Source organism: Gorilla gorilla, chromosome 7, assembly GCF_029281585.2.
Source record: "Gorilla gorilla gorilla isolate KB3781 chromosome 7, NHGRI_mGorGor1-v2.1_pri, whole genome shotgun sequence".
NCBI classification, from domain to species: Eukaryota; Metazoa; Chordata; class Mammalia; order Primates; family Hominidae; genus Gorilla; species Gorilla gorilla.
The window spans coordinates 49208694-49232216 of record NC_073231.2 but is presented as its reverse complement, the minus strand read 5'-3'; the positions used below and the strand labels follow the sequence as shown (position 1 = coordinate 49232216).

Below are 23523 nucleotides of genomic sequence, written 5' to 3'. Positions count from 1 at the left end.
CAATTTCTTAATACTTTTTATGTGTATAAAATCTCTAGTTGATGCTGTGTCTTTGGAGAACCCTGGCTGAATCAGCCATCATTATGAGCTCTTGAAGAAAGGCTGCTGGATGGAGCTGAAATCTCATGCTCCTTTCTGTCAGCACCTGAGTCTCCTGGACAGATAAGGCCCATCTCTACTATCTGTTCTCTAGGGCCTTTGACCCTGTGCTGCTCTTTGTAGCAGTAGAATTCCAGCCTGGAACCAGCAGGTGATCAGGAGAAAAAAACCATACCAACCTGATCATGGCCAGGAATGTGACTGTCTCTTCCAGGTGCTAGCCACTCACGACGTGGAGGCCATGCAGTGGTCCTGCAGGATGGCCCTGAACAAGATGATGATGGAGACGGTACCAAAGCACAGACTTCCAGCTGCCCTTTCACCAGGATGGCTGTGAGTACTCACAACACTAGGATGGCCACTGGGGCTTTAGAGTCCACAGGAACTAGGGCATTTTCTTGAGAAGAAAGCAGTTGAGGCAAGAAAAGGACAGTGTAGGCCAGGCTCGGTGGCTCACGCCTATAATCCCAGCACTTTGGGAGGCCGAGGCAGGCAGATCACCTGAGGTTGGGAGTTCGAGACCAGCCTGACCAACATGGAGAAACTCCATCTCTACTAAAAATACAAAATTAATTGGGCATGGTGGTGCATGCCTGTAATCCCAGCTACTCAGAAGGCTGAGGCAGGAGAATTGCTTGAACCCAGGAGGCGGAGGTTGTGGTGAGCCAAGATCGCGCCATTGCACTCCAGCCTGGGCAACAAGAGTGAAACTCCATCTCACAAAAAAAAAAAAAAAAAAGAACAGTGTAACACATAGGGTCAGGACATGTTTAGAGATGGTACAAGGAATGTCTACCCCACACAGGGCACCAAGGAAGTAGACAAGGCCTTGGGCATACCTGCTAAGCTAAACATAATGCACAATACATTTTGGAATGGTCCAGGTGGTTTGTGAAGTACTTGGTGGAGACCATGAAGAAACTCCAGAGAAGCACTATCCCCAGTTCCAGCATAAAGATGAGCCAGGTAGACCTCTATATCTCCTGTAGCCACTGACAGGCTGCCATGGCAGTGGCATTTCTGGCTCTATCTGGTTGTCAGCTTCTCTAGGAACCAGGACCAGGATTACAGGGGTGCTGACCAGTCTCTGGAAGAAGTTCTGGTTCCGGCTGTTGTGTTTGGAAGTAGGCTTCCCTCTGTGGGATCCTGTTTGGATTAGAGGTATTTCCAGTTAGGAGGAAAATTTCCAAGGTACTCAGCACCATCCTGCTAATAGGAGGCTACAAACGTGTAGTAATTTGGGGAAATTTTAGGTAAGGCTACATGCTTCAAACAATCGATTCTACTACTTCCAATTTCACCATAATGGCTTTCTTACTCTAAGCCCTAGAGGAATTTTAAATCTTTAAGAGATAAATTTTATTTATTGATTAATCTTTTTGATAAGCAGAGATGAGTACACCCCCCCCCCCCACCACGTTGCCCACACTGGTCTCAAACTCCTGGGCTCAAGCTATCCTCTTGCCGCAGCCTCCCAAATTGCTGAGGTTACAGGTGTAAGCCACTTGCATGGCTAAGAGACACATTTTAAAGGGCAAAACTACCATCAATCTTTCTATTTTTATGTTTTCACTTCAGCTATTAGCTGCTATCTAATCAGTAGTTTTTTGTTTTTTTTTTTTTAATTTGAGATGGAGTCTCGCTCTGTCACCCAGGCCGGAGTGCAGTGTCGCATCTCCACTCACTGCAAGCTCCGCCTCCCGGGTTCACACCATTCTCCTGCCTCAGCCTCCAGCGTAGCTGGGACTACAGGTGCCTGACACTACGCCTGGCTAATTTTTTGTATTTTTTTTAGTAGAGATGGGGTTTTACCATGTTAGCCAGGATGGTCTCTATCTCCTGACCTCATGATCCGCCTGCCTCAGCCTCCCAAAGTGCTGTGATTACAGGCGTGAGCCACTGTGCCCAACCATCAATAGTTATTTTTTAACACTCAAGAGCAAGTGAGCATCCCTATCATCATCATTATTATTATAATCATCATCATCACATTATCACTGGATGGGAATCCAGAAACTGTAAGGGATGCAACTTGTTTCTTCAGGAAATGTACAACATATTATTAATTTGGAGGTGCAAGTATGTAAATATTTTTGTATTGTGACTGAATGAAAAAAATATGCCAGCTAATTTTGTTTTGAGGCTGTCTCACGTACTAGAAGTCTCCAAAACCATGCACAAAGTGATTAATGATGTCCCTTTTGGCCAATCAACCAACACAACAGGGAAATTTTTATTCTATTTTCCACATAATGTTTAGATAAATATTTTTATTTCTGGATCTACGGCCACATAGGTCAATTATTTTATTTAGCACAATTTTCCTGTTAGAAACAGAACTTCTTAGAGGTCATGATAAAATGTGAGAAATAATTATGAAAAATATTTAATTTTTTAACATTTAAAAGCTAAACAATTATCACCTTTGGGGAGTAGGCAAAAGTACATTGTGTCATTAAAAAAAAACCCTGAACAAAGTCAGTTCATGGAGATCTAAGAAATCTGAGGATTATCTTTTGGACTTTTATGCTTTGTAATAAGTTATGCACTTTTAAATGTCTACATGCTTCCTTTTATTTTAGAGCAGTTTTAGGTTCACAGCAAATAAGGAACCTAAATTAAGAGGCAGGTAGAGAGATTTCCCTTACATGCATAGACTCCCTAATTATTGATATCAACATCCCCCACTGGAGGGGCATATTCATTACAATTGCACCTACATTGATAGCCATAATCACCCAAAGCCCACAGTTTACATCAGGATTTACTCTTGGTGATGTGCATTTTATGAATTTGGATGAATGTATAATAATATGTATCCCCCCTTTTAGTATCTTACAAAGTAGTTTCACTGCTCTAAAAATCCTCCGTGTTCTGCCTCTTCAACCCTCCTCCTCTCCCCAGTACCTGGCCACCACTGATCTCTTTTCTGTATCCATAATTTTGCCTCTCCCAGAATGTCACATAGTTGGAATAATACAGTGTATAGCCTTTTGGTAATATCACTTAGAAATATATAAGATTCTTCCATCGTTTTTCATGGCTTGATACTTTATTTCTTTTGAGTGCTGAATAATAGGCCATTGTCTAGAGGTACTGTAGTTTGTTTATCCATTCACCTACTGAAGGACATCTTAGTTGCTTCCAAGTTTGGGCAATTATGAATAAAAGCTGCTATAAACATCTGTGGGCAGATTTTTGTGTGAAAATCAGTTTTCAGCTCCTTTGGATAAACATCAAGTAGCGTGATTTCTGGGTCTTATGGTAAGAGTATGTTTAGTTTTCTAAGAAACTGCCAAAGTGTCTTCCAAAGTGGCTGTGCCATTTTGCATTCCAACCAGCAATGAATGAGAGTTCCTGTTGCTCTACATCCCCACCAACATTTGGTATTCAGTGTTCCAGACTTTGGCTAGTCTAATAGATGTTTCTAGATTTTGGCCATACTAATAGGCGTGTAGTGGTTTTTCATTGTTTTAATTTGTGTTTCCCTGATAACACAAATGATGTGATATGGAGCATCTTATACGCTTATTTGCCATCTATGTATATTACACATATTATGGAGATTAAGAATCTCATTCAAAGATTCAGAGCTGGTGCCAGAACCCAGGATTTAAACACAGATTTGTCTTACTCAAAATCCTCAGCCTTTCTCACTCTATCTTTGCTGTTCTTCGAACTACAACATTTAAAGCAAATAATGAAATGGGGTCAAAACCCCACGAGACCAGATGAACTTTCCTATTGATTGTGAATGGGAAAACAATACAAAAAAAAAAAAAGCTTCCTTATTTAAGTGTGTCTTTGAGGACTATGAAATGTTTATTACTTCCCAATAAGCTCTGCTACTCAGAATGATCATCTCTTTTTGTTTCATAAGTTCAATTGCAGGGCTTTTCAACATTTTTTCTTACTTTTGCTCCTGCTAAGGAGCTTTTATAGATATGCTTTTTTTCCTAATGATTCTACCAACTATGGAATTTTAATACTACAGATGCTGTATATCTGTCTATGTACTATGTGTATATCTATGCTTTAATTATTTTTTTTGAGAAAGTCTTGCACTGTTGCCCAGGCTGGAGTGGAGTGGCATGATCTCGGCTCACTGCAACCTCCACCTCCTGGTTTCAAGCACTTCCCCTGCCTCAGCCTCTTGAGTAGCTGCAATCACTGGCACCTGCCACCATGCTTGGCTAATTTTTGTACTTTTAGTAGAGGCTGAGTTTCACCATGTTGGCCAAGCTAGTGATTGCCCTGACTCCTGACCTCAAGTGATCCGCCTGCCTTGGCCTCCCAAAGTGCTGGGATTACAGGCATGGGCCTCTGTACCTGGCTTATCTGTGCTTTATACTTAAAAAGAATACAATTTTCTCATTGTCCAAAGAAGTTTTTCCCTCTTTACCACCCTTGTTTGGAATGCACGTTCTAGGGCCAATTGGATGAAAGAATGCTTGTCAAGGAATTGACCTAAATTAGTGACTGAAATTGTCAGCACAATGCCTTCTTTCTGCATGCTTGAAAGGGTAGCCAAGCACTCATCCTATGAACTCTGTGTTAGTCCATTTTTATGCTGCTGATAAAGACATACCTGGGACTAGGCAATTTACAAAGGAAAGAGGTTTAACGGAGAACTCACAGTTCCATATGTCTGTGGAAACCTCACAATCATGGAGGAAGGCAAGGATGAGCAAGTCACATCATACATGGATGACAGCAGGCAAAAAGACCTTGTGCAGGGAGACTCATGTTTTTAAAACCATCAGATCTCCTGAGACCCATTCACTATCACAAGAACAGCATGGGAAAGACCTGCCCCCATGATTCAGTCATCTCCCACTGGGTCCCTCCTACAACACACAGGAATTATGGGAGCTACAAGATGAGATTCAGTTGGGGACACAGAGCCAAACCATATTGAATCCACTCTGGCACACAGACTCTCCTTTAGGCAGAATGTCTACCTGTTATATATTTAGTGAAACAGCAAAGATTTGCCACAGCCTAGGATGTGGCAAACTAAAGAAAGGTTTGTCAAATTCCTTCCTCCTGAATTGATTAGCCTCATGCCTCAGAATATGGTAGCCTCTGGCCCTTCAAGAATTGAGTGATTTATGTAAAAGCAATGCTAATGAATAGTCTCAGCCATTCTGGGCTTCTTTTTTGTGGATCTATTTATTTTTCTTATGGTTTCAGTCTGAAGGCACTCTCATTATGTTAACTAGCTTAGGCAGCAATTTTAATATTAATTTTGCAACATAAATGGGCTCATTGTCCAAGTTGTAGATGCTTAAAGCAATGGTAACTTTTAAAGACACTTTCATCAAATTGCTTGTATTTGTTTTCCTGAAAGAATTAATCCAGGAGCAAGGCTGCTTCTCTTTATTGTTTAGTGTCATCTTGTACCTGCTTTGCCTCCTCCCACGAACTTGTCAGAAAGCTCACAGTGCCAGGGTTTTACCGGTAGCTCTACCCATGTTGGTCATTTTGTTCCAGACATCTTCATGGGCTTGAAACTGACTTTGCAAACATGTAAGTATGGGCTTTTAAAAGTAGATATTACTATCTCATGTCAATATTCTTTCTATCCTTCCCAGAGTAAAAACACATGTTTTATGGCATTTGGATCTACTAGAGGAAGCAGCCCAGTAAACGCAGTGAGTGGTGATCAGGCACAGCTCTCTCTGCTGAGGTCTGGCTGGACTGATCCTGTGGAAGGGAACAGCACAATGTCCATACTGCTTCTGTGATATGTAGAGGATAGCTATTGAATGCAAGGGCCCTGGTTCAAATCCCTGTTCTACCACTTCCTGTGAGATTGTAGAAGTTACTTAACTTTTCTCTACCTTAGTTTCTTCATCTAAAAATGGGAGACTAGTGGCTATCTCAAATGACCGTCGTGAGGATTCAATGAGTTAACACACATGTTTAAGCTACTGTCAGGTACCTATTTAAATACTCAATAAATATCAGCTGCCATTCCTCCTCCTCCTATGACACTTCTCCTGCTACTGCATTCTCCTCAAGCATGGTAAGCTCTTCTTCATCCATGTACAGAGAGTGGGAGGTGCATTTTGAGCATTTATCTCTCCTTTAACTGTGGCTGTGGCTTCATAGACCTTGGACCCTACTCATCTGAGTTAAGTAGACACAACAATAACCCAGGAACACATTAAACCCTTGCTGCCTCATTATTTACTTACTGCAATTTTACTGTATAATTACATGGAATTTTGGTATCCTTTTGCAGCCTAAATGTTCTGAGGTTAGATTGGAAGTGCCATCATGTCTATTTTTCATTCATCAAACCTTACCATGCAGCACTAAGCACAGCGTGGCTGGAAGACTGAGTAAGGTAGTTCCCCTCTTAAACAACCTTATGATCAGAAGAAGAAATAATGTATGGATACGAATCATTTTAAGAATAACAATGATATATATTTGAAAATTTGCTCCTTGGCAGGTTGTGCTGAGCACTTTCCATTTGTTATGTAATTGAATTCCTATAATGGTAGAGGACAATGATGTAGGGACAAAGTCCTGTGGTTTAAGTAGTAAGTGGAAAAACAAGGAGTTGAACTCTGACTTCAAAGCTTGTGATCATGCTCATACGTGTCACAAACACACTCCATGAGAGACTGTCACAAGGCCCTTTGTGAGGCAGAGGAGGGAGAAGTCACTTCTAGTCGGTGTGTTAGTGGTGCAGTGTGCTTTTGAGGAAGGTTTGGTGGCAAAGGTAGATTTTTAGCCTTAGCATTTCACAACTGGTGGGTGGAATTTAGATGGGCAGAAGCATTTTAGGAGGTAAGACTAGGATAAAAGGTCCAGACAAAGGATGGGCTGGACTTTTCTAGGAAACTTCATGTAATTTTTTTCTGACCAAAGCAAAGGATATGGGTGGGGATGAGCCAACTGAAGATATCTATTAGAACTAAATTCTGGAAGGCCTTGTATGCCAAAGAAATAATGTGTGTGTGTGTGTGTGTGTGTGTGTGTGTGTGTGTGTGTGTGTTTCCAGTGGGATAGTCTGGAAGACTAGAGAGATCCCCACCTTTCAAACTGGATAGATCTATGTGTAAAGGCTAAAAGGAGGGCTTATTTTAGCAAGATTGCTCAAACTCTCTGGTCTTTGGTTTTCTCATTGCTTATTTCGGTAAGGATTTGTTCATGCCTGTTTATCAAATGGATGGAAGAACTATCCCCTGCCTTATAGGATCATTGTGAAAATGAAAATAAGGCACAGCATTGAAACCTAGTAAACTGATGGATGCTACAATTGCTATTATTAAAGAAGAGCCCTTGAGGTCGTTGGACAAGTGGGTGCCATGAACAGAAGCTGGCTTTTAGAAGATTACTCTGACACATGCATCTGTGAGGAAGAGGAAATACTAAGAGTGAGAGATCAGTAGGAAACAACTGAATGATATATAAAGGAGAGAGAATGAGAACCTGGAGGGAGGTGTCTGGCGTTAAGCCTTTGACGTGCTAGGGGCAGTGTTAGGGCTGTTGGCTGCCTGTTTGTCATAGTGTATCAGGTACCCCAAGTATTTCTCTGTCCTTTTAGACCCATTGGATATTTAAGGTGGGGTAAAGTTTTAAGACAGAATTGAGGTCTAGATGGTTCTGACTTCCCAGGCACTAAATACCTCCACTTTAGCATTCTGCCTTGTGGCATTTGTGGGACAGATTTCCTATTACACTGGTTAAGTTTCAGCTCTGTGGGATTTCTCCAGCTCTATGTCTTCTCCAGTTTAATGGAAGCCACGTAACTATCATGACTCAGTATTTTAGTTGGGAAAAAATCATATGAATGTTAGATCCACTAATAACCAATAATTATAACCTTCAAAAACAAAAGGGTTTGCCGAGCACTTCACTGATTTCCATAAAAGCAAGCCACTTTCTAGCCTGTCCCTTCCCTCTCTGTCAATAGAAATCGTATTTATTTGTTATTCACAATTCCAAGTATCAAAAGAAAGACAATGATCTTTTATCCTTGTCATATTATTAATACTATATACCAAGGTGGCATATTTTTGATGAGGAGGATAAATTTCAAATAATTATTTTGATTTACTTCATAAATCTTTGTCTTTTATGTTGAAGCATAACAACTTCATCTCTCTGAGTGGTCTGGCGCTGACGTTTCACCACTTCAACGGTTTGGCTCATGATTCAGTCATGACAGAGTCACACAGAGCTATTCTGGCAAGAGCAAGAATAGAATCTGCAGGATAAGCCCAGAGAGCTGTGTGCCCACCACACAATAGGGGACAACTTGCCAGTGAGAGGTCAAGCCCTGGTTTATTGTGAGGCATGAAATATCAACAGCTGAAATTTTTGCTCTGCCAACTAGAAATGAGGCAAGACATGTTAAAAAAATTTTTTTTTTTAAAGTAAGACTGGGAATGTAGAAATGCAGCAGCCTGGACAAACAAGAGGGAAGAGAAATAAACATACACCAGTAATTCAGGGTCCAGACTTGCCTGCTGGAGCTCTGTTCCAACAGAACGTGAATTCCTCTAACTGAAATCACTTACATGTCATCCTAGACTTTGGAATCTGCTGGAAGATGCCCTGAGTCTGTAGAAGTAATAGATGCCCTGAGTCCAAGCATCTCATTAGATCTCCTGACTATTACTTTCATCTACTGGTTTACCGTTATATTATCAACACCTACTACTATAATCAACACCTGACACATAGTAGGAGTACAGTAAAAGTTTAGGCAAAAGGTCCCAAAACCTGGGTTTTTGTCTTGTTTCTCATGGCCAAGAGGAAATCCCAGAGGAAAAGCTGAATACAGGAATTAAAGGATATGAGGGACCAAAGAAGAAATACAAGAAATCAAGTCAGCCATTTCCCAGTGGTTCCCTAGAGCTTGAAGTTCTGCATCTCACTCCCATGGCTGTTACATGTTGCTTGGCACCAGTTCTCCTCTTCTTGCCCTTATTCTCCCTGCCTGCTCCTCAGAAATCTCTGTACACACCTCCATGTCTAGACTTCTTCCTCTTATCTACCATTGGGTCCTGTTCTTCTTGGTTGCCCTGTGGAGTGGGGTGTCTAACCCCTGGTGCTGATCTTTCTCATCCAGCCCATTCCACCACTGGCCATAACCTGATTTGGCAGTTACTCGAGGAAAGGGATGGCCAGTATAAAACCTTCAATGAAAGATATTTATCTATGATTTTTAAATACAGAATATTCCAAATTCTTACTGCACAACCTTTTGAGAACATATGCTATAGTTCCCTAGCAGTGGGTCTATCTTGGTAATCCACAGTCTCTTCAACCGGCTGAAAAATGGCTTGATCAGGATTTGTAGAAAGAGACAGAATTAAAGGAAGAGTTCCTATTTTTCTTTCCTTATTCCCTACCATATTTACCTCTCTCCACATCAGCAGGGCAATATCTGAGGATAGTTTTTAATCATTTAGTTGAGGAATATATAAAATCCCTCTAAAAGAACACTATAAAATCATTGGTTTGACTGTTTCTCCCTCATACCCTTTCAAAGACTGGCAAAGAATAAAAGAATCTAATGCTTCTCACTGAGCCCCAGGATGACAGAGGAAGCTGACTAATATGACCCTTTGGGTTGGTAACTAGGATCTGGAGAATTAGCCAGCATGGTAGGGGCTAAAGCTGAGTTTCATGCTTCAGTCCAGCAATTGCACCCCTAATTGGGCACATAGTTGCACTTTCATGGCATATAAACACTTTAAAGAACCAGTACTCAAGAGAGAAGGCTACTGTGTGTTTTCCTGAGGGCGTAGTCAGGGAGTAAAGAATGCAGGGCTCTTTAAGCAAAATTAGGCATTTAATTGCACATCTAGACTTCACTGATGGCTTTGCACATGCATGTGATTATGATTCACTTGAAAGCGCTCCATTGAGGAGAGTCTGCACTCTACTTCTTTACAAAACAAATTAGGAAGGAAAATATTCAAAATGTTTAATTTTTAAGGTCTATTTCTTGAGTTTCTTTTTAGTTCTTACTTGCCTTCAAGTTTCTAGAGAGTTAAACCAACCACCACCACAGGGAATTCCACATCTGACTCTTATAAAGTACATAAAACAGAATATACATAGCTGTGGGTAGTTTGCAATTAGAGCATAAGTATAGTACAAATGTGTTGCTTCTCATCTACCAACATTCCTCTTCCTTCCTCTCAGATTTTCAGATTGAGAAATGGAGGCATCGAGGTCAAATCTTTTACCTAAACCACTGAGCAGCAGAGACAGGTCAGAAATATATGTTGTCCTTGGCACCATTCTCTTTTCCAGCATTGAGCCAAGAGCCCAGTGTACCATGTTTAACTCCATTCTTCAGTAGGAATGGAGTTAAAGACATTAAAGAATAGATAACTTCTGAGGTTTGAACTTTACAGAAATATGGAGTTGAATATTTTGGTCCAATGTTTTTCTTTCATACCCATCTCTGTGGTAGAAGACCAAAAATTTTCAAATGAAGGTTTTGGAAATGGACTCATTTTCTTCATTCTATCTGCCTTCCTATTTTGTGTAATTTGTAGAGATTAGTATTCTTGGAATTTGATGTTAGTGGAAGTATGTATGCCATATGTTTAAATTGATATATTCCATTTAGCAAAAGCCACCTGAGTTGTGTTTGCACAGTGTTTGCATAGCTATACCTACCCCCTGGCCGCTGTTTCTTGCCTCTAGTTTTTTCACAAACTTGGCCATCCTGAGTGCATTCTGTGAGAGTGCTCTTTCGCCTGGTTTGGGCTTATTCTGATATTAGTTTATTACAGTAGTCAAGAATGTGTCACCCAGAGTAGACCTCAACCTAATATAAAATCTCTAGGTATCAACTAGAGAATTTTATGAAATTTATGGAATTTTATGAAAAACTCAAAATTTTTTGGAGAATGCCTGAACCACTACCAAGGAATTAGAGCTATTTGGCCATTCCTGCATGTTCATCAGAGGTGGACTTATACTTGGCAACCAACAAATACTAAATAGTAACATTAGATGCAGACTTGTAATCCCTTTCACTAAGAAATAAGTGGAAGCTCAGCCAGATAGAGCTGGGTTTGTCAAAGTTTTTAATAAGTCTAGGAAAATCACCAGCATAGGCTGAGGAACTTCTTCAAAATCCAGAGACCCAGGCCCATGCTCAGGCCCCTGAATCAGAAATTGCAGGATGGGCCCCAAGCATCAATATTTCCAAGATGTTCCTTAGTGATTCTGATGCTTGTGTGGTGAGGAGCCGTAAGGCTGAAAGAATAGTCTCTGCTCTGGTCTTTTGTTGGAAATGGATGAGTCCTTTTACACAATTTTTCCTCTTGCCATGGGTGTTATGTTTAGAATCATGGAGTTGGAAGACTTAGATTCAATTTGGGGCTGTACAGTTTACTGGAAGTTGTGTGAACTTGAGCAAGTGTCTCTTAATGTCTCTCAGCCTCAATGCCCTTCCCTGTAAAAGATGAGATTAAGAGAGGACACATTCAAGGCTCTTAGAGTGTCTGATAGGTACCAACTATGACTACACTGCCTGCCACCAGAGCATTCCGAGCAATCTCCTTCATCTTCATAGTTTCACCATGGGGATTGTTTTGATCATTATTTTGATAAGTTTGTGCCCCACACACTTCCTGTTCATTGTCATTCTGTGTTGGAACAGTCAAAGTCTTGCATCAGGGTTCTTATATTTTGTAGAGAGATGCTATCCATTATTCCTAATAATAATGTGAAAGTAAAAGAAGGATAATCCCCTGAAAGATGCTCTGTGAAGTGCCTGCTGCCTGCTGCTACTCCCAGCTCCAGCTCTCTATCTTGCTCTAATCCCAGTATTGTTTTGTCAGCCTAGGTAGGAGAAGTGACTTCTTGATGGATTTGAGCAAAAGGCAGTTTCTCCCACTGGGAAGAAGCATGGATGTCTTAAAATCTCCTGTGTAAAATCACCCTCCTGTAGGAGGAAGCGCCAGTGAAGATTAACCATTTCATGTCAGTGAACACACTGCAGTGTGTGGGTGTGTTTAGCTCTCAATATCAGTGCGCTGGCTTTATTTCCCAGCTGAATTGTCAATTCCTCAAAGGCAGCTTCATCCTGCACAGGGCTTTGCAGGCCTCTGGGAACAACAATGTGTGTGCCAGGCGGCCCTCTGGCACAGGCATGGCTTGTTTACTCTGCTGGTTTAAATTGCCTGTCTTATGTACCAGTATTTATATGTGTAACAAATGGGGGCTGGCTAATTATGTGGTTCTCAGTAGGAATCGAGTCTCTGCTGGAACCAGCTCAGTCTCTGCCCACTATTTATAGCCTTCATATGTCCCAAATTTTCCAGTTCTGATTTCAAATATTCTATCCCACTGTCTCCAGAAGTACACTTTATGCTTGTCAGACCACATGTCAATTTATGGCTTGAGAAATATAGTCACAGTATTATAACTGCTACCCTGAATACCACATTTTCTAACTGTGAGATTGGAATCCTGCATCTTAAAAACAAATTGAACAGGCCGGGTGCGGTGGCTCACGCCTGTAATCCCAGCACTTTGGGAGGCCGAGGCGGGCAGATCACAAGGTCAAGAGATCGAGACCATCCTGGCCAACATGGTGAAACCCCGTCTCTACTAAAAATACAAAAATTAGCTGGGCGTGGTGGCATGCACCTGTAGTCCCAGCTGCTTGGGAGGCTGAGGCAGGAGAATCACTTGTACCCAGGAGATGGAGGTTGCAGTGGGCCCAGATCACACCACTGCACTCCAGCCTGGGAAACAGAGCAGGACTCAGTCTCAGAAAAGCAAAACAAAACAAACAAACAAAAGAAATTGGACATACATAGGAAGTATAGAAGAAAATCTGTTTTTTTCTTCAAATATCCTTGGTAAGCAATTGATTCAAAGCTTTACCTAAAAATAGTACAGATCTGGAATTAAATGACTATGTGATAACACAAATCTTGATGTCAGTTGTCCTCCTTGAAACAGTGCCTTTCACACAGAACATGGTCATTAGTTAGTAGAATGATTGAATAGGGTGAATAGTATATTGAGACTTTCACATTACTGTACGCTATGGAACTCTGATGTGGATATGCTGTGTTACTTCTCAGTCATCCATAAAGGCACAAAGTTACACAATATAAAGTGCGAAAGGGGCAGATTTGTAACACATTTGAGCCCCTACTTTGTATGAGGCACCAAGATAGGCACTTTCTCCTGACTTACTCAGAAAAACCCGAAGGTGTAGGCACCATAGTCTTCATGTTACAGACAGGAGAATGGAGACTCAGAGATGAAGGAGTTTGCTTGGAATGCTCAGGTGGCAGGCAGTGTAGTCAGAAGGAGAACTTAGACTGCTGTGATCGCAAAGTCCTTTTATAAATCAGGGCTTCTCACATTACTTTTTATTCTGCTCAGAATGATAATAAATGCAATAAAAATTATTGCCCATCAGCCTCAAGCTCCCTGTTGCTTTTTAAGGGATATTTGCAAATGTAATCCATCTACTAAATGCCCTCCTGCCTTTGTCACAGCTTCCTATCCCATGTTTCAGTGCTGGAGCAGACCCGTGTGTGTTTGGGAGCAGGGGTAGCTGGAGCTCTTGGAGGCCTTGCAGAGAGATGGCCTTGACCATGATGAAGTCCTCTGGTGACTCTGCAGGACTGGCTTCAGTCTTCAAATTGGATATTTCCACTGGCACATAACCAAGCCTCAGTCAATGGAACTATACATCCATAAGTCTCAGAAAGCAGAAGGATGGCTTCCTAAATGATTTTTCCTTATGCTATATGTGCCAATAGATATCACTAATATAATCAGTACAAATAACAGTTCATGGCTTCAGACAACAGAGGTCTTTTCAACCTCTGTTGAGTCTGTAGAAAATCATCTTGATAAAATGCTATTAAATTTAAGGGTATGGAGTGCAGGTTCTGCAAGAAGAATGGCCCTGGGACCTAGAACAGTGCCTGGTCCAAAGTTGGTACTCAAATATTTCAAGGAAATGAATGAATCAGGGACTCAGTGGCTCTCTTTCCAAATTTATTACAGATAAGTCCATAGGCTATCGCAGCATTTCATAGAACTGCCAGACATGATGGCCAAGGCAGAGAAGAATCTTGATTAATCCTTGTTAATACAAGTCAGGTTTTTCTATTTTCAGAGGTCCGTAGGTACTGGAGCAACTCTGCTATCTGGTATACCCAAATAGCCCAGTACCTAGCACAGTTCTGACATAGAATAGGTATTCTGTAGTACAATAAGTGAATCAGGGCATTTCGGTCGTCAAGAGTATGAACTGGAATTCTGCTCTTGGTTGCAAGATATCCATAATAGGAAAACTATATATATATAAAAATATTGCTTCAGACTTAGTTGTCAAGGGAGCCAAGACCTTGTGTGTGTTCATCATAGTTAAAATGCTCACTAATTGATACTGCTGGAAGGCTTACCTCATGAACAATGTTCTGTCACCTATGAAAATGCACTGAAGTAGCTTCTTGGGTAAACACTGGTAGGAGCTCATATTCATAACTTTTAAGCTGCTGGTACAGTCCAAAAAAGGTTACCACTAGATAATCTAAAATATTCTTGGAAACTAGGGTTGCATTTGGATTCAGTCATTAACAGCTTTTTGTTTTAGAATGAAAGTATGCCTGCCTCTGGGAAAGAAAAAGGAAAAATTTTCCAATTAATTAGGCAGACTGGAGGTATTACATTGTGTATTTTCAAGGAAAAATCAAACAAATATCGTCTTGCAGAAGTTAAGTTGTTCTTTGTTTGCCAAACTGCAAGATAGATTAATTGAAAAAAAATCATAAATTTTTGCTTTTCAAATATGGCTGGAAACCCACAGTTAGATTAAAAACCCTTTCCATCACATGGCATTGTGCTGGTAACCGTTGTAGTGAGTTGCTGCACAAAAGACAGACTTCAGCCTCCACCAGGCTCAGTAAAGACTGCAACAAATAAATGGAGGCAGTGTCCTGCTTTCTGCTTTCATTTGATCTGTATTTGGTATGGCAGGATGTATTTTGAAAATTACTTTGCTATAATGAAAAGTGAGGAATTGCAGATTAGCTCTTACTAAAAGCAAATTAAACTTCCCCTCTACCTCTTGGAGAGTTATTCCCACCACAAGATGAGAAGGGCTCATTTACCTTGGGTTCGGCTTGACAACTACTGAAGAGTAGACAACTTTTTGTTCTATATCCAGTGTTCTTGCATAGAAGCAGTCACAGGATGGGGTTCCCTCCTGCTGGTAAACTACTATTCTATCTGGCAAGGAGGTTGGAAAGAAAGATCGGGGAAGTGGAGAATAGGCACCAAGGAGGAGGAGATGGGGGTTATATATGTGCCAAGCTGCCTTGCGTGCCAGCTGATGGCGTCCCTTATAAATGGAAAGAAGTCAGGGTCCATGATATACATCAGTCATTTCCATAACTATCCAAACCACCACAAACCAACAGTTTGGTGATAAGAAAGATGACCAAGGGGAAAAAGAAGTAAATGCTTAAAATTTATCATAAAATCAGTTTAGTTCTGTAAAAGGGAATGAAAAATGATTGGTTTTACTAAATTAATTGAAAATGGAATTTCCTATTACCTAATTTCCTTTTCTTCACCTTCATAATATTTTATGAATACATAAATTATTTTGTATTTTTATTATTTATGTATTTATAGTTACTTTGTGGATACACAAATGACATATACTGTCTAATATTGCATTTCTTTTTCTAAGTGGAATTCTATGATGTCTCTATTAAGTGTGAGATTTCTAAAATATATAATTTGGCTTGATGCTTCTGAACTTGAAACAGGGGCTTTTTGAGAAGGAATGCTGATGCTGTGTTAATGATCCAGTGGATTCTATTTTAAATTTTTAAACAAAAAATGGGGCTTGCTTTTCTGATCCAGAAATGCTAACTTCAGATTTAGTACACTGTGTTATGTTTGTAGTATCCAAAAGGAATTTGGTGGAAAATCACATAAGTTTGGCTATAGCCTAGTACAGTGTCTAGAATGTAGTCAGTTCTTAATTGATGTTTGTGGAATAAATGAATGGATGACCAGAAGCATTAGGCATTCATTTAAGGGTTGAGCACATCAATACTCTTGACACAGCTATGGAACTCAATCAACTGGTGGCCTCAGGGAACACTTTACCATTACAGTTTGTTACTGATACAACTCACAGGGCAGATGCTCATTATAAGACAGGGAATTAATGAGGCCTAGGATCTCAGTTTAATGCCTCTAGGGGCCAGTTATCTTTATTCTGTTCCATGGCTGCATCCACAACCCATATCCTTTGCCAGCTGTCACACACCAGGGCATGCTCTTTGTCACAAAGGGGCCCAGAAAGTAGATCATGAGTAGATTAGCTCAGACCCATTACCACTTAGGAGAAATAAAGCAAAAGGCATGCACTCTTTAGAGGGGTCAGTTGGAACAATTGAATAAATGAAGAATAGCCCATTTTGTAGCCGACTGGACCTGGTTCTATAACAACATGTTGTGATTCTGTGTGTGCAATGCTCTGACCTTGTAGGCCACAGGCAACCTAGCCACATTTGCTGAGCATGGAGTAGTTCCAAAGCCCTGACTCTAGCGAAATACTCAACCCACAGAATGCGAAATGGACTTGGGCATGTTACAGCCACATATCTCTTCCATAAATCCCCATTTTGCTAAACCCATATATTTCAAATTATTTCAGCATTATCTAGTAACATTCTTTGAATAATAGACTAGTATATTTTCTTCTTGGCAAGCCTCACCTTGATCTGCATTATCATTTAGGCCCCATCTGAAAACACCATTAATTTAAATAAGCAATAGAGACTGAAATAAAATTCCATTCATGCTTAACTCTCCAGTGCGGTTTGGAAATGCTTTCTTCTTCAGCCAGTCTTATGTTACATGCTGGATGGTCTTTTCTTTGACCACCTCATAAAAAAGGGCTCATAAATACTTTTCATGTGTTATTTAAACTAGCGGTACTCCCTGAGGCACTGCACTCCTATTTTTTTTTTTTAAATCCTTTGTGTATTTCTAAGGCATTTCTAAACCAGTAGCAGAAGAACAAGCGTATTCTAACTTGAGAGGACCACGTTATATCACTATCAGGCCACAAATTTCCTTTACTGATAAAAATAATTCTCTTCTCTGCAAAATATTGCCTAATTTATGTACTTTCCTTCTAAAAATAATCCATTGTGAGAGTAAGTGCCAGAATTAGAATATATATGTCTTTTCTTGATGTTTCTGATGCCAGAGTTGTGATATTTCAGCACAAGGATGTTCTATGGTATTCTGATAAGCAAAAGCTTTATTCTCCCATAAGAATCTATTCACTTCTAATTAGCAAGGAAGAAGAGACAATAGAAGAGTAGCTGCCTGGTTTATTGATTTGCAATGCTGTGTGTGGCATGGTCTTGGCTAGGATTTGAAATGGTCCATCCACTTTTTGCAATAGGTTGGGGGTGGGGTCATGGCCTGCATTTCACTGGTGTCCTGATTCACATGTTTCTTTTCCCTGTGGTATCTTCGTTAGTTCTTGTGTTTTTATTATGCTTGTCTTTCCCATTTTGAAATAAATTTTGGTTGGCTCTACTGCCCCCATTCAACTACTGTATCCCTCCTTTCAAGTTCATGTGAACCTACAATTGCCCATGGCTCCCCACTCCTCACTTTAGCCATAGAATCGAAATATACACTGTATTAGAATTGGAAAGGAACTGAGAGATTACCTAGTCCGGCTTCCCTCCAAGTGCAGAAGTTCCGCCTTCAGTGTTTGTTTCCACACTTGTAGGAACACGTGGCGTTTAGCTTTGCGGGTTATATACTTATTGCTCAGACTGCGAGAGACTCAAAACATGGATTCCATCTTCAACCATTTATTGGCACTTACCTATAAAGTTTATGAGCTCAGTGGAATTTCTTATACATAATTCTCCTGGACTTCTTAAGGATTTGAAAAATATCAGCTCTAAAGAATTTATCTGCCTTCTTTTTTTTTAACTTTTAAGCTCAGGGGTGCATGTGCAGATTTGTTACTTAGGCAAACTGTGTCATGGGGGTTTGTTGTACATGTTATTTCATCACCCAGGTGTTAAGCCTAGTACCCATTAATTACTTTTCCCGATCCTCTACCTCCTCCCACCCTTCACCCTTTGATAGGCACCAGTGTGTGCTATTCCCCTTTGTGTTCATGTGTTCTCATCCTTTAGCTCTGACTTAGAGAACATGTTGTATTTGGTTTTTTGTTCCTGCCTCAGTTTGCTAAAGATAATGGCCTCCAGCTCCATCCATGTCCCTGCAAATGACATGATCTCATTCTTTTTTATGACTGCATAGTATTCCATGGTGTATATGTACCACAATTTCTTTATCTAGTCTATCATTGATGGGCATTTAGGTTGATTCTATGTCTTTCCTATTGTGAATAGTGTTGCAATGAACATATGTGTGTATGTGTCTTTATAATAGAACTATTTATATTTCTTTGGGTATGTGCCCAGTAACCATGATTGCTGGGTCAAATGGTATTTCTGTCTTTATATCTTTGAGGAATCACTGCACTTTCTTTCACAATAATTGAACTAATTTACACTCCCACTAACAGTGTATTATTGTTCCTTTTTCTCTACAACCTTACCAGCATCTGTTATTTTTTGACCTTTTAACAATAGCCATTCTGAATTGTATGAGATGGTATCTCATTGTGATTTTGATTTTCACTTCTCTAATGATCAGTGCTGTTGAACTTTTTTTCAATGTGACTTTTGGCCACATGTATGTGGTCTTTTGAAAAGTGTTCCTGTCCTTTGCCCACGTTTTAAGGGTTTTTTTTTCTTATAAATTTGTTTAAGTTCCTTATAGATATTGGATATTAAACTTCTGTCAGGTACATAGTTTGAAAAATTTTTCTCCTATTCTGTAGGTTGTCTGTTTGTTGATAGTTTCTTTTGCTGTGCAGAAACTCTTTAGTTTAATTGATCTCATTTGTCAGTTTTTGCTTTTGTTGCAATTACTTTTGGTGTCTCTGTCATGAAATATTTGCCTGTTCCTATGTCGTGAATGGTATTGCCTAGGTTGTCTTACAGGGTTTTTATAATTTTGGTTTTTCCACTTAAGTATTTAATTCATCTTGAGTTAATTTTTGAACATGGTGTAAAGAAGGGGTCCAGTTTCAGTCTTCTGCCTATGACTAGCCAGTTTTCCCAGCACCATTTTTTGAATAGGGAATCCTTTCATCGTTGCTTGTTTTTGTCAGGTTTGTCAAAGATCAGATAGTTGTAGGCGTGTGGTCATATTTCTGGATTTTCTATTCTGTTTCATTGGTCCATGTATCTGTTTTTGTACCAGTATCATGCTTTTTTGGTTACTGTAGCCCTGCAGTATATTTTGAAGTTGGGTAGCATGATGCCTCCAGCTTTGTTCTTTTTGTTTAGGATTGCCTTGGCTAGTCAGGCTTTTTTGTGGTTCCATATGAATTTTAAAAATATTTTTTCCAGTTTTGTGAAGAATCTCATTGGTAGTTTAATAGGAATAGCATTGAATCTGTAAATTGCTTTGGGCAGTATGACCATTTTAACAACCATCCTTCTTCAGTCTGTATATCCCGATTCATATGAACAGATGTCACTTCTCTCCGAAATTCATAATCCATATTTACAATTACCTCCTGGTCATCTCAACCTGGATTAATTCAACATTCTTTCATTCATTTAGCAGATTTTTACTGAGCAACAGGTATGTTCTAGGCATTGTGCTAGGCACTGGGGATATAGATGTGAACCAAACACACCATTGCTGTCTTGGATTTTGTAGCTAGAGGGGTGAGAGATAATAAGGAGATATATATATCCTTATTATATAGAAGGATATATATACACACATATCCTATATATGAGTATATCCATATATATATAATATATATGGATACTATATATATCCTATATATATATATGGATATGTATATATATCCTATATATATATATATGGATATGTATATATATCCTATACATATATATAGGATATGTATATATATCCTATATATATATATGGATATGTATATATATCCTATATATATATGGATATGTATATATATCCTATATATATATGGATATGTATATATATCCTATATATATATGGATATGTATATATATCCTATATATATATATGGATAAGTATATATATCCTATGTATCTTTGTGTGTATATATATCCATATATGTGTGTGTATAACATGCTCCATAGGTTGCTCAAACATTGCATACCTAGAAATTAACCCGTCAGCTTGCTTCCCTTTTAAATGAACTCTCCACTCCCTTAAATCCTACATCAGTGGTTCTCAAAGGGTGATCTCCAGAGTAGCAGCAGCATCTCCTGAGAGCTTGTTGAAATGCAAGCTCTTGGACCCCACCAAGACCTATTAAATTGAAAGTTTGGGGGACAGGGACCAGTATCTGCATCAGCAAGCCTTCCAGTGATTCTGACGTGTGCTCAAGTTTGATCATCTGTCTCTATAGGATCACTATACAATCATGCATCACTTAACAATGCGGACATGTTCTGAGGAATCCCTCATTAGGTGATTGCATTGTTGTGTGAATATCAGCGTGTACTTACACAAACCTAGATGGTACAGCCTGCTATACACCTAGGCTATATGGTGTAGTTTATTCCTCTTAGGCTACACACCTGTACAGCATGTTATTGTACTGAATACTGTAGGCAATGGTAATACAATGGTAAGTATTTGTGTATCTAAATATATCTAAACAGAGAAAAGGTAATGCATTGCACTGTGACCATCACTAGGCGGTAGGAGTCTTTCAGCACCATTATAATCTGATGGAACCACTGTGGTATACGTAGTCTGTTGTTGACCAAAATGTCATTATGTATAGCCTCTCAAATTAGAAACTCCATAGCCCTACTGATTTTTTGGTTTCTCTTTTTCCCCCAAGTCACAATATCTTGTTAATTTTCCCTAAGAACATCTTCAACATCTGCTAGGTTTTAAATCTATACCCTTATGTCTTTCCTGGTATAGAGCACTGTATTCCTAACTGATCTCCTAAGCATTGTTTACCTTCTCATCCTTCATCCTACATTAAAAATCTTGTCCTACTGTGAAACAAGAAGAAACAAAAATTGCCATTGGCCACTTGCTACCTTCTGGATAAAATCTAAACTAAGTGAGCCACATAAGGTCCTGCATAATTTGAGCAGAACTCATTTTGCAGCCTTGTCTATGCAATTTTTTTTGCAATTATTCACTGCCTTTCCCTAATCCATGAATATGCCATCACACCTCACCCCCTTTTATGATAATCTCTGCAGATGGCTATTGATTGTGACTACAAACACTGCTGTAAATACACAATGACCCTTATCTCATCCTTTCCCCTCATTACTGTTCCTTTTTCAGCATGCAAAACTCCTTCAGAGACTGGACCACCTCTGTGAAATCTGTGACTTCCCCTGGGAGTGTTACTTGCTCCCGTAAATCCCCACAGTAGTTTGTTCATACCTAATGGAAGCACACTTACCATGTTCAACATCTATTTGGAAAACTGAGATCATGAGACACAGAGAGCATTTGATTTGTCCAGAATCACACAGCTAGACAATAGCAGAGTTAAGAATCAACCTAGATCTCCTGGCTATCAGTCCACAGTAACTTATTCTGTGTTAACAAAATCCTGTTTTGTGTGTTTAGTAGTAGGAGTAGTGAACAATTTTTCTTTTTCTTAGACATTACTAGTGAAATCCAGGAGATTTTTCATAATCCCACTTAAAGTGGGAGTCTTTGTTTTTGCTAAATTAAGAGCTGGAGAAATTTGAGCATCGCTTTATGCTGCTGAGTCTCCTGCTGAATTCCCATACTATCAAGATTCTCTTACAACATCTGGCCATTTTACAGGGCATTTCATAGAGCAAATCAATTAACATTAGAAGTAGGGGCAGAGAGAAAGAAAGAAAATATTTGAATGGTAGCGTAGTGCTTTCCAAATTCCCTAAGAAACAGTTGATGGCTGAATTGCATACAACCTTGTAAACTAATCATTTCTGTATAATACCATGCATTCTTACACAAAAATATCAACATTTTACTAAGTTCAAGATCAGGATCATCAAATTCTTCAGACCATCGACAAAAGGTAAATAGATATAATTTAATATGAATACCCTTAGCTTTACCACTGATTTATCCTGTCTAACAGTGGGTTCTGAGACTAAGATTGTGGGTTAAGAAACTACATTTAGCCATTAAGGCTCTTGGGGTGGCTTTTGCAAGATGTACTCGTTGGATTCTGACTAAACAGTGCAGGAAAAATCTTGGCAGTGGCTATTGCAGCCCCTTGAGCAGTGCTTGATGTACTCAAAACATATAAGCTGTTTCCACTTGTGAAATTTAGTCCTGGTGAAACTGGTGGTTCATAGCAATAGAGCACCAGTAGATATGTGTACACACATATACACGTGGAGTATAATTCATTTGTCTCCATTTTGAACATGTAAACACCGAAATGTATTGATATATCTAGAGTACCTAGAACAGTACTTGATGCGTAGTAGGCACTCATGCAGATGTTGTTGAATGAATAAATGAATGTGGTTAAAGAATAGCATTGATGCTCTAGTGGCCATTTTAACTAAGTACAGTCACCATTTTACAAATTCTGTGATACTTTGGAAAGTACCTGATTTCTCTAATTTGAAGAAATAATCTGTATTGAGGGATGTTAGCACTTCTCTTGTAGGGCTGGTGTAAGGATTAAATGAAATAACATTTAGAAAGTGGCTAATTAGTAGTTAATGGAAATCAAGTTATTCAGCTAGAGTCTGTTTTTCTGTGAAATGTGGATTAAAAAATGAGGCTGGTGACCGTTCTAGGGTGTTAGTGAGTATCCAATAGTTCATAAGTATGAACATACTAAGTTGTACATGTAATTGTATGTAAAATGGTGTTATAGGCCTTTGTTAAGAGTTGTCAAGAAAATGCCATTCCCAGGCACTCCCCATGATTCAAAAAGTGAAGATCTTTAATTAAAATGACTTTTAGATCACAATGTTTGCCTGAATGTTAATCACCTCTCAAATATAATTAAATGGATTTACTAAGAATCTTTTTAAAATAAAAGGGTATTCTCTATCATTTAACTTATATAAACAATACTGAGAATAAAGGAAATGGGAAAGAAAGATTCAGTCCTAGGCTGTCTATAAAATGGGAGAAGGGTCTCTTTTCTTTTATCTACCCTTAACCTCTTTGGATCTCACTTTTCTTCTAGTTATTTAGCACACTCTTCCCAATCACCCATCCCCACAACACACACACACGCACACGCGCGCGCACACACACACACACACACACACACACACACACACAGATATTGAAGTGATGTAGGCTTCAGGCTTTGTTTTCTCTTTCTCT

General features: G+C 39.4%; 1 long non-coding RNA gene across 1 annotated transcript in view; it reads left to right on the top strand.

The window, feature by feature from the left end:
• Nucleotides 1-6748: 6748 nt before the first annotated feature.
• LOC129524320 (uncharacterized) overlaps nt 6749-23523 on the top strand; it is a 49164-nt gene continuing 32389 nt past the window's right edge. Inside the window, exons 1-2 of the long non-coding RNA XR_008668097.2 lie at nt 6749-6832; nt 10273-10341. This is a non-coding gene — a long non-coding RNA (uncharacterized lncRNA). The remainder of the gene's footprint in view (nt 6833-10272; nt 10342-23523) is intronic.